Source organism: Atta colombica, unplaced genomic scaffold (genome assembly GCF_001594045.1).
Source record: "Atta colombica isolate Treedump-2 unplaced genomic scaffold, Acol1.0 scaffold82, whole genome shotgun sequence".
Classification (NCBI taxonomy): Eukaryota; Metazoa; Arthropoda; class Insecta; order Hymenoptera; family Formicidae; genus Atta; species Atta colombica.
The window spans coordinates 759,581-771,220 of NW_017259575.1; the positions used below are offsets into that span (position 1 = coordinate 759,581).

The 11,640-nt window shown below is 40.6% G+C and overlaps 1 protein-coding gene across 6 annotated transcripts in view; it reads left to right on the forward strand.

Annotated features, from left to right (window-relative positions):
• The window catches only part of LOC108692775 (myocyte-specific enhancer factor 2), a 69,397-nt gene that overhangs the window by 40,664 nt on the left and 17,093 nt on the right, over nt 1-11,640 (forward strand). For 2 of the 6 annotated variants that reach the window (XM_018201205.1, XM_018201204.1), the window contains exon 1: nt 7,750-7,948. The exons of 2 other annotated variants lie outside the window; for them this stretch is intronic. The gene's annotated coding sequence lies outside the window, so the exon portion shown is untranslated. Of the gene's footprint in view, nt 1-7,735; nt 7,949-11,640 lie in introns of those variants that run through there. 2 more of the 6 variants (XM_018201206.1, XM_018201201.1) reach the window with 2 other exon arrangements.

An 11,640-nucleotide genomic window follows, 5' to 3' on the forward strand; every position in this document is an offset into this window, starting at 1 on the left:
GGGGGGGGGGGGAGAGGGAGAGAGAGGAACTCTCGAGGTATAGGGAGGTGAAGAAGGAAATAGCGAGAGAAGGATGCGACTATAACATATCGCCCCGATATTGTTATCGATCCCGTCGGTCGGAAGGTATTTGTTACGTTCATTGTTTTTCCTTCGCACCGTCGAGCAAAAGGAGATCACGAGGGCCCGGCGTCCCTTTTACAGTGCTAAAAGGTATTCGCGCCCATCATCTCTACCTGTTTTCTACGCTTTCTCTTTTCCCATCTCTCGTCCCCTTTTTCTTTCACCTTTCCCTTTTCTGGGTGTTCTCTTTCTGTATTCCCGGGAATTTCTTTCTCGCTCGCATTCCCGGCCTTTTTTACGTGACGATTTCAACACCGAAAAAAAAAGATTCACGTTACATTTGAAAGAGAGAAATAAAAAAAAAGAAAGGATGAAATGAGAGGCGTTTATTAGCAACAAGTACTTTGTGATTCTAACATTGAACAAGTTTACAAAAATTAGTATAAATAATAAATTAATATCTTATAATAAATTTACCGTGCATTAAAAACTCTTTGTGCTGAGTAGTTAATAATATTATCGACGGAAAAGCGTTTTTTTTTCTTTTTTTTTTTTTGTTCAAACAAGACGGCGGTCGCAAATAGAAACGGGTTATATTTAATGCATCAAATGCATGGGAAATTCAGATCGTATGGATAAATCTTTTTGTGCAAGGTTTGTGGTTTATTTTCGTAATTTATACTTTTATCACGCTACTCTTGATGCACATCAAGAGCGACTGTTGCAGCATTAAATCGGTCTTGATCGAAGTAAACGGTTTTAAGCATTTGTTTTACATTTTACAAATTTCCGATTCATATGTAAGATATACAAACGATGACACTTTATTTCTATCTTCCACATTTTCCATTACGATCTCGGCGGAATGAATATAGCAAAATAGTAATATTATGTTAAAATGCAACGTTGACTTTGTAAAATCCAAGAAAGAGTGTCGATCGCAATCTATATTAGTCGACAGGAGTAGAGCAAAAGCGACGTTTCTTTTCACGTGGCTCCTTTCGAACGCGCCTTATAACCGAGTTACACGTCTATTATTCGTTCTTCGCTGTTAATTTGTCATTTCTTACTGAATGAATAGGTATATTTTCTTCCACGAAAGCGTCACCATGATGAACGTGCAGCAGTAGTCGATCCGTCGCTTCATCTCGCACGACGGCTATGCATAGCTTATGCCGCTTAATTAAATATCCCTGCTCTCCCGAACACCGATGGTCTGACGTTTTTCGATATTTTATATGGCGCATCTGTACGAACGGTGTATATGAATCCTCACCGATGTTTGTTATGCGTTGTGAATTTTTTGCATTAAAACTTTTACATATGGAAAACAAATGTCAGAATTTTAGATATAAAAGTTTTCCACGCATTGGGAATTACTCGATTTTTAAAAGAATCAGATATTTTGATTAGTTTTGAGAGATGCATGTAAATGTGCAAATATAATTATCTCGTATATAATTATTAAAAAAAAAAAAAAGAAACAGGAATTATTGCAATTCATACTTCGCGTAGTTACGAAGATATTTTTATATCAACATTTGAGAGAAAAAGAAAAATACACAAAAATAATAGGCAGATAAATGATTATCTTCGAATTTCCTCACCGTATTTTAATCTCGATTAAATAATTTTAAGATAATAGATATTATCTAGATAAGCGACAATAATATATATGAATATAGATGGAAGTACTACTTCGCTTTTTTTAAAATATTGATTTAAGTAATCGAATCCGACGTTAATTTTCGGTAGATAAATTATAGAAATTTTGTAGTAGAGTGATTACGTGAGCGATTATTTTAGAAAAGCTTAAGTACTTTCGAGTCTACTTGTGTAATCAATCCACCGATTCCGTTCCTACTATACGCAATACCGTTGCGTATTCAAACATATCTCCGAGTGCGAATCAACGATCATCATTGACCGCGGACCATTTTAAGCTTATTAATTACTTATCCGTCTTCCGTTTCTCGTGTCTTCTCGCGCTCGCTCGGCGCGAAATCGATAGGCCAGGACATATTGAGCACTCGCTTGCGCTATCTCTCTTTCTCGACGGGTTAGGTTGTCCAACTTCTGTAGAGGTACAGCTACATTGCAGCTCATGCATAATACATTACGATCCGACCTGGAGTAGATTTATATTTACTCCCGTACCGGCGGATAATTCGTTAAATATCGACAGGCACCGCACGGTTCCCGCGCGAGCTTTTTACGTCGACGAATATCTGACACGAATATTTCCCCGCTTTGTAGATCTCTTCGTCTTATTGTACGATCCAGACTAGTGCAACAGTTGTGCACGAGTTGTCAGAGCCTAAACCAGGCTCTCCCGAATGAATGTCAGTCTACGATTGGACTCGAATAATTCTCGCGGCACGACCGCGTGTCATGATCTCTGAAAATCTTATAAATAATCCTTTTTATACGATACCGGTATCGTATAAATATAGCCAAATATAGAATAACTTTTATACAGCAGTTTAATTTACATTCGACAAAATTTATTATGTTATTTTATTGATATTCTGGTTTTCCACGAGAAGGTCGGATTTATATTGTAGTTACGGAGAAATCCGCGTGTTCTGTTAAATTGGCAGTGTAACATTTTACTATGTCTGTATTCTATTATTTTCATATTTTATATTGATTTCATCCTGGTTTTATATTTCATTTTGTGAAAAAAAAAATGAGGTTTTGACTTGTGTATCTCCAGTTGTCCGCGAGGACAATTTCGAAATTTTTAATAACGTGTCGTAAAATTGGCTGCGGAAATGCGGAAATGCACATACGGGTATTTTCAGGATTTGATGTATTTGTCAGGACAGAATTTCAAACGTCGTTCTAATGTCGTCTACTCTGGACAGATGAACCGCGAATGTCGGCAATTCCGACTGACGTGTTATCGCGACACTCGATATCGTCTTAGCAAATCGACGTCAATTTCGGATGCATCCGGTGAAAATCGGGACATCGATTTTAAACATCGATCGCGTGATTTCGAAAAAAACTCCGTCCACAAATGACTCTGAATGAGATCATCTTTTTTTCTCTCTCTTCTCTTATTGAATGATCATTGTCATGCAAATATGTCAAATCTGTTTTTTACTCCTGCTCTAGACTAGAACTCTCTCTTCCTCGCTTTTGACAAACATATATCTATCTCGCTTCAAGTTCCAAAAGTATATATTAATTTAGCCACAGAAAACAAACCTTTTATCTATTCTTTTATGATTTTTCGTAAGCTGTGATACTGTAAACACGTTTGTTCGTCTTTTAGACTCCAGCTTTACTATATTTAATCTCTGTAATCTACAGACTGTTACTTATTGCAATTACGGTATTTTCTACTATAGGAAAATATTTCGAAGAGATTGTTTTTGTCGAACTTCTTCAATATCAGATTCTTGTCAATTTAATCAATTCGCGAATTACAACTTCGTTTAATATTTTTTGACTATTAAGTTAATTAATTTCAGCATTGAGTTTAATAAATCTAGTGATATTACTTTAATACTTTATTGTTTTTTAATGCCTTAATATAACTTACATTGTTTTCTTAATCCTAAATACTATAATTTACATTATTTTTTAAATCTTAAAATATTGATTGGATAAACAAAATTATTATTGACAAATGAGTGACGGGACCTGCGCGAATTTTACATGTCGCTCAAATATAGATGACATGGCAGTTAAAAAAAAAAGTTAAGTAAACAATTTAATTTTTCGTTTATCTATTTTCATGAATATCTTACACACTATAATGTGCATGTGAACATAAGATGTTGTTTGAAAACAAATCGAATTGTTCAGCGGAAAACATTCGGATTATGATAAATAACCTTCGTTGAATCTGATCTCTTGAGAATTCGGTCGAATGCTGTTTGTGTCGCGAAACAAAGAAAGACAAGTGAGAGGGAGGGGGGGGGGAGGTACGCACCTCTCTCGTGCAATGTTACGCGGAAATCGAGCGGAAGCGCGGATAATGCCTTAAATAGAATCGTGCACTTGCGATACTTGCATACCGCGGTGCATGACTCGGGCAGTCGCCGTGCGTTCACGTACGACCGGTCTATAACACAATTGTTATTTTCGTCGACTCCAAGGCGTGCATACATACTTTGTAACGCGCCAGCTCCGTATAAAACGCAGGTCGATTCTTGAACCGTACCGCCGCGCCGCCGCGTTATTTCTGGCGGGCGAAATATTAATAAAGTGTAAGGATGCGCTACGTTTGCGTAAACACGCGGCCTTTCGCCGGTCGAATCGCGCGAATCGCGCATCGACTGATGACGCCAGGGCGCCGTTAAACGGCATACCCCGTGTTTTTCTATTCATTTCTCTTTCTCTCTTGCGTGCACTTCCTATCCTAACCGCGTACGACTACGTAACGATTCGTAATCTCGCTGTTAACTTTGTTTCATAATCACCTCTTTTTCACGATGTGCCACAACTATTTTTTTTTATTTTTTTTTCTTTTTTTTTCTCCCCAAGGTATATCGCGGTACACAGATTCTCTCACACTTTGCCTCACGCCCGAAGGAAAATACTACGTCGTGAAAGAAATTAATTATGTTTTGACATGTGCGTCGCAAGATTGCAAATTATATGCCAAACGATTATCATTAGGCATCGCGGATTGCTTGCTACATATCGATTTGATTTCCTGATAGTAATTCTCGAGCGAAGATTTGAGAAATCATTAGTGTGCAAATCTTTCCCAAATCTCTATGAACTGCATTTATGCTTTTTATCATTTTCAAGCTTTATTTGAAACTCTCGATTCCACTATTATTAATCCTAATCGGTATTCCTGCTACGTTTCCTTGACTAATATTCGCACGTTTAGAAAGATGTTTGTAACTTAAAATTAAGGTTGTGAAAAACATTTGTTGTATATTTTTTATAACGTTATTGAAGTAAATGTATTGAAGAAAGTTCGGGTCCATTGAATAGCGAATATCGATTAGGATTAAATAGAAAGTTAAAGCTAGGAGTACATAAATTTAATGGTATCTATCTAATTATGTTTTTATTTTTAATTTATTGCATTTTACATCAGCAAATCTTTGATTTCAATCAAAATCTAGAGACAGACTCTTTGTATCACATTTGTGTTGTCTATTGTAATAGAAAATTTGTTCACGATTTATAAAGAAGTTTGTCTGTTTACATCAATATAAATTAACTTTAATCTCGATTCATTTCAATTTACTCTTTATTTTTTTTTCTAATTCTTAAAAGTAGAAAAAGATGAAAATTAAGTTGAACCGAGATTAAAATTAATCTACAGTAGAAGAAACAGTCATTAAATAGAAGAAGAGGCGATCAACATTGAAGGTACATGTCGGTACGCATTTCTTTCTTCATAACTTGAATACTTTTTCTACTTAACGCGTATCTCGGAATTTTGAGTAAGCTCAATCACATCGTCGAGAAAGGACAATCGATAAATCGGTGTAGCCAAGATTATCGTCATAATCGATAAAGGAAAGGTGATAGAGAGACGAAAAACAAAAGCGCGCGGTTTTTTGGTCTACGCCGTTGTGATCAGCGGCAAGTCTCGCGCGCGGTGCTCCACTCTTGTTGACGCGAGCGAAACGATCCACGTCGCGCACGCGTCTTGTTGCACCAGCCAGTCGCAAGAACATTCGACGGCGCGGCGTGCGAGTGCGAGTGCGAAGGAGGACGCGGGACGAGCCAGGCGGGATGAGCTGGCAATAAGCGGCGCGAGATGGCGCGCGCGAGCACTGGATGGCGCGATTGGCTGGCTGCCGGCTGACGTCCGCGGCGTTATCGACCAATAGGGGATCGCGCCACGGCGACGTATCTCGGCTTACCGTGGCAAACTTCAGAGGCGAGGTGGACCGACTGGTACACGATTACCAGCCGCGACGACTCGTTTCCCCCTCTTGCTCACTCATACCTTCTCTCTCGCTCCCTCCGCTCGCTCCATCTCTACCTCTCGCTCGCGCGCGCGCGCGCTTCTTCTCCGTCCGTCTCGCTCTCACGCATATACGCACACTCTCTCTCGCTTGGTTCTCCGCGCGACTTCCTCAAATCTTTATTTCAGGCTCGACCGCGAACTCGGGGCGAACTGGTCGAAGCGCGCGCGACCGCCCCGGTTTTTTAACCGTCCTCACGGCAAGCTCACTACAAGCGGCTACCGTCGCCGCCGCCGCCGCCGCCGTCGTCATCATCGTGCTAGTCGTGCAATACGTCGTACATACGCGCGACTGTGTGCGCCAGGGCAGCACCCGTCGCCGTCGGAGTCGCAGAGAGACGACGCGTGTCTAAATTTGAATACGCTCTGGTAGCGTAAAGGAGAAGCAGTGCCGTCCGCGCGTGTTACGCTGTCGGAGCGCCGTCTTCGCCATCACCGTCGTGCTTGTCACGCGTGTAAAGTATATTTTAAGAAAGACGCTCGTTTCGCCGTGCATCTCTAGTCAACGCATCTAGTCCCCGCGATCACGTCGCGGATAAAAGCTAACCTATCTCTCAACTGCGCGCGCGACACACGAACGGAGTGAGCGCGCGTAACGACGTATCGACGCACACACGACCTAAGAATATATTCACCACGTTATCAATCGAGATAAGTCCCTATAAATATTATCGTGCGAGTGATTCACGGCGAAGGTGAAGGAAGCGGAGGGAGAGAGAGAGAGAGAGAAAAAACGAACGAAAAGGAGGAAGAGGCAAGAACGAAGGACTCGGATTTTGATAAAATTGACAAACGTTTGCGGTTGATTTTTCTCATTCGATACGCACCGCGACGCAAATCGTCGACTAGCGACGGTGTACAAGATCGAATCGTCGCCGACGGACCGCGAGCGACGAGAAAGCAGGAGCGTCACACGCGACACACGCGCACACACACACACACACACACACACACACACACACACACACACACAACGCGCGCGCAATTTGTGCTTGCGAACGCGAGAGAGGAAGAGAGTAGTCCGGTTGGAGTGTGCCAAAGAGAGGAAAAAAAGAACCTCCGCGAGAAAGAAAGAAAGAGAGACGCAACAAGGAGGAGAGAAAGAGAAGAGATAGTCGTGAGTGTGCCTGCCTGTTGGTTCTCGTTGATTCCTCCGTTCGTTCGTTGGTTCGGTTCGGCGTGGTATCGGTCAGCGACGACGCGAATTAGTGTGCGAGTATCAGCATCCGGCAAGGAGAACGAGAAGGAGGAGTAGTAACGACAACAGCAACAGCAGTAGCAGCAGCAGCAGCGGCAAGTTTTGTTTTGATCGGCAACGATCGCGCCGTCTCACGATCTTCGCCTCTCTTTCCCGTCTCTCCGTCGTGCAAGCCGCCCGCGGGGGTGCTATATCGCGGTGTGGGGGAGGAGATATCGATCGCGCGCACGGGACCATTGACGTCGTTCTGGAGAACGGCCGAACGTCGTGAGCGAGAAAGAGAAAGAGAGAGAAAAAAAACAAAGAGGGACACGACGAGACTCGACACGACGACGACGACGACGACGACGACGACGACGACGACGACGACGACGACGATACCTTTCGTTGTCGGCAACTTCCGCACGTTCTCCGTACGCTAACTAGTTAGCGGTGTGCGTTCACGTCGTCGTCGTCGTCGTCGTCATCGTCATCCTCGACGACACGCGGCGTGTCCTCGAGCGAGATCGCGATCGCGATCGCGGCTCGGCGCGGTGCGGTGCGGTGCGGCGCGCCGCGTCGCGGCGCCGAGATCCCGAGGATCGTCCGCTCGCTTGCTTGCTTGCTCTCGGCCTCGCTCTCGTTGACGCTCTCGCGGGGCAGATCGATCGATACGCCACGGCTCAGCAGGGACTCGGCCGACCGACCTGACTCCCGCCGTCGACATGCCCCGCTGATGATCCAGTAGGCTGCGAGATCCGGTGAGTTTAAAACGCAGTAGCAACGACGAGGAAGAAAACCGAATGAGCGAGAGAGAGAGAGAGAGAGAGAGAGAGAGAGAGAGAGAGAGAGAGAGAGAGAGAGAGAGAGGAGCGCGGTTGGGAGGATAAGGAGAAACACTCTTTCAGTCACGGTGAATCTCCATCGAGAGACCTCCCCCTCTACTATCGATGTTATGTTCGTTAGGTATGCGTGTCTTCTTGGACTTCATCCAAGAGAGACGGTCGAGACTTCTCGACCCTGCGAGCTTCGCGGAGAGAAGTCAGACCAGTCGAGATCCGTTTCGCCAAGTTCTGCGATGATAATCTTCATGTTTTCTCTCACACGTTATGATCTTTGATCTCTCCGCGCGCGGAGAGATTCAATCTCTGCTTTATCCGAAACGCAACACATTAATTCTGAACAATTGTTCTAACTTCATTATCGCCACGGACAAGCCGAACAAATGTCTTATCGCGAGATTTTAATTGTTATTAAAATAGCAACGTTTAACACCATTTTGCCGTGGTAGAAACGGTAATTTGACGACACTGAATAGTAATTGCGAGTAATGCGGTAACCGGCGATCGTATCTTGTCTTTAATTCGATTATTACTGTATGCTTTAGTATTCCGCTCCTAATTCGATATCTGGGACTGTCTTATTCAAGATGTCGTAATTTCATAATGATTCCGTATTAGATCTATCATGGTCTGACGTTCTTTGGTCAGAATTACCAGAATGACAAGAGATATAATTCTCCTGGGATATATTCAATAGTGTTTTATTGATAACATGAGATACGAGGAGCGAATAGGAACGATTACGATAAAATAATTAAACTTTTTATAAAGATGGAACTATCATTTTCTACGAATGCACATTCGATACGGTTAATCATTCTTCAAGCTGGAATTAATGCTGTACTGATAAGACAATCAGAGAAACGTATGTGCAATATTACATTGTTTACGTTGACATGTAGTAGTAGTAATTCCTTTATCTAATTTATAGCCGGAGCTAAACGAAGAGATTACATAATTTAAATATTACATAATTTATAGCTGGGATATGGATACCGGTAGAAAATGAATTCAAAATAAAAATAAAGAAGAAACGAGATTTTTCTAAAAAAAAAAAATTAAAATTTGTTAATTGTTCTGTACGGAATTTATTAAGAAAATTAATTCAAAGAAGAAAGAAAAACGCTCTTCGTGTTCCAAAAGATCAGCATATATTCTTTTTATAATTTATTCAAAATCCTAAAACGTAATAGTTATCATTTACACTATATAAGCGATTGCGTTGACGATGTTCGCTGAAATCTCCCTATCATATTTCCGCTATTAAAGAATGGTCTGATTGTAGTATATTGTGTTAACGATAGATTTGCTGTCGTACCGTCGCGCGTCGTTTGATACGCATATAAATTTTTTACACAAATTTTTACACAAATTTACGATAAACTGCGATAAATGTAAATTTTATTTATAAATAAACACATAAAGAAGTAAAGGAAAATGCTACACAGATTGAACTAGAGTAATCAAAGTACATAAAGTTGTTTAAGATTGCGAACCTCTAATTGGGGATTACTAATTCTTTTTTTCTGTCGTTATATCGACTTTGTTAGGTTGACCGAGAAAATAATGGGGACCCAGCTCAGTTCTCTCGCTCCGATTAAAGAACGCCCTCCCTTCGCAGAACATGAGAGAGAAAAGAGCGCGCTCGGTACCTACCGTGTAATCCGAGGATCACGCCTCTGTGATAAATTATATCTCCTGCCCACGGCGAGATACTTTAATCAGATCCTTAAAACAATATTCGATCATCTGGAACACGCGCGCATCATTACATTTTTATTTGGAACGGAGAAAAATGTGGAGCAGAGAGAAACTCAATATTTCGGAGCAGATCAATTTTCATTCAATTTCATTAAGATTATAGAAATATCTCGTTCCAATGGATCAAACTTCGCTTAATCTGTAACTAAATAAGTATCGCAATTTCGAAACATCAACATTTCCCATTATAGTGAAATTATTGTTGTGATTCTATTGTAATGTCTCTTTATCTTTTAATTTCTCTATGATATATGCGCAGCATTCATTCCGGATGTATCTTTCGCGTGAAATATTTCCGATTGCGTTTGCGATTAAGAAACATATAAATTTTATTACATTGTTGCGTTATTTTACTCGAAATACTACATAAATCATCGATGATCGTTTTGATCGGTTCGCTATCTAGCGCGCGAGCATCGGTGCGGAATCTGCGCAAGTTTGCACGCATAAACGATCCGACAAAGCGACATCCTAACGAGCCGGCATAGTTGTTAGTCGAGCGAAGATTCCATCGAGTAACACATACATACGCACACAAACGTAGGTCTGAAATTATCAGCTACAAGGATAAGATATAAAGAATAAGGCATAGATAAATAGATAGATAAAGTTTATTACGTATTCTTCAACATCTTCAAATGGGAAAAAAAGATTGCAATACTCATGCAGTACTCGTTTTTACTCCATTTTTGGAGTTTTCTACAGTGCTTTAGTAATTTTTGCCAATGACAGATGCCCGGAAAGAATGATTTTGCTAAAAATAATTTTTTTGAATCATCAAACTAATTATGTGAGAAACTCGAACAATGCTGTAAAAAATATTGATGTTTTAGTAATCAGCTTCAGTGTCTTTGATAATTATTTTTTATCTAATTAAATAATTATTTTCAGAACTTGTATTCAACTAAATTAGATACTTGAATAAAACTGTCCTTTTCCGCACATATTATTATAAACATAATAAATCTAAAATTAATTAATGTAGTTGCTATATATTCAAGCAATGCCGAATTTTTTTTTTTCTTTTTTTTTCTGAAAAAATAACATCAAAGTAGTAGAGAATTGACACACTTAATATTTTCTTTAAATAATTTCCGTTAATACTACCATAACGCATCCTGTTCGCGCTGCGATTCTTAAACTTTGTCACCTCGTTCTTCGTATCTCGTTCTCATATTTCATTGTATCTCGACCTCGGCGCATCTCGCGCGATAATCCTTTGAATTCGATATTGACTCGACTCGGTCGCGGACACAATCGCCCTCCGCGATAAGGCACAAGTTCTATCAGCTGGACCACATGCGTGCTCTCAGTGTGTGACATATATATAGGTATACATCTATCTACTAGTCAGATAGCAACACTTCTTCGATCGACCAAGTCGCATCTCGCTAACGGCCGATTATTAATCAGCGCGATATAACGAGATGCAAATGAGCCTCACGTGTCGGCATCGCTGCAACCGGCTCGCCAATGAAATGAACGCACGATGATTAAGTACGGGCCGTTCGCTCGACTGGAACCTGCTCTCGTGTCCGCCTTCTGATAAGGATTTCATAATTTTCAATCACTTTTTTTTCCTTTTTTGACTCCGGGGTGAAGGTCAAGCATTACGTAACATATTTCGCGGATATCATATTAAAGATGTATGTACCTATTACAACTCAAAGCATTATCAAAAATACGAAAGTTTTTATAAATTATTTTATTATTACGTTTGAATATTTGTGAAAAAATTTTTTTACATTCTTCTCTTATTGCTTTAAAAGTTATTTAATTTGCTTGTTTGTCTTAATTCTTGTGGAAAATTGCATTTTATGTTTTTACAAATTTGATGAGAAGTATTATGA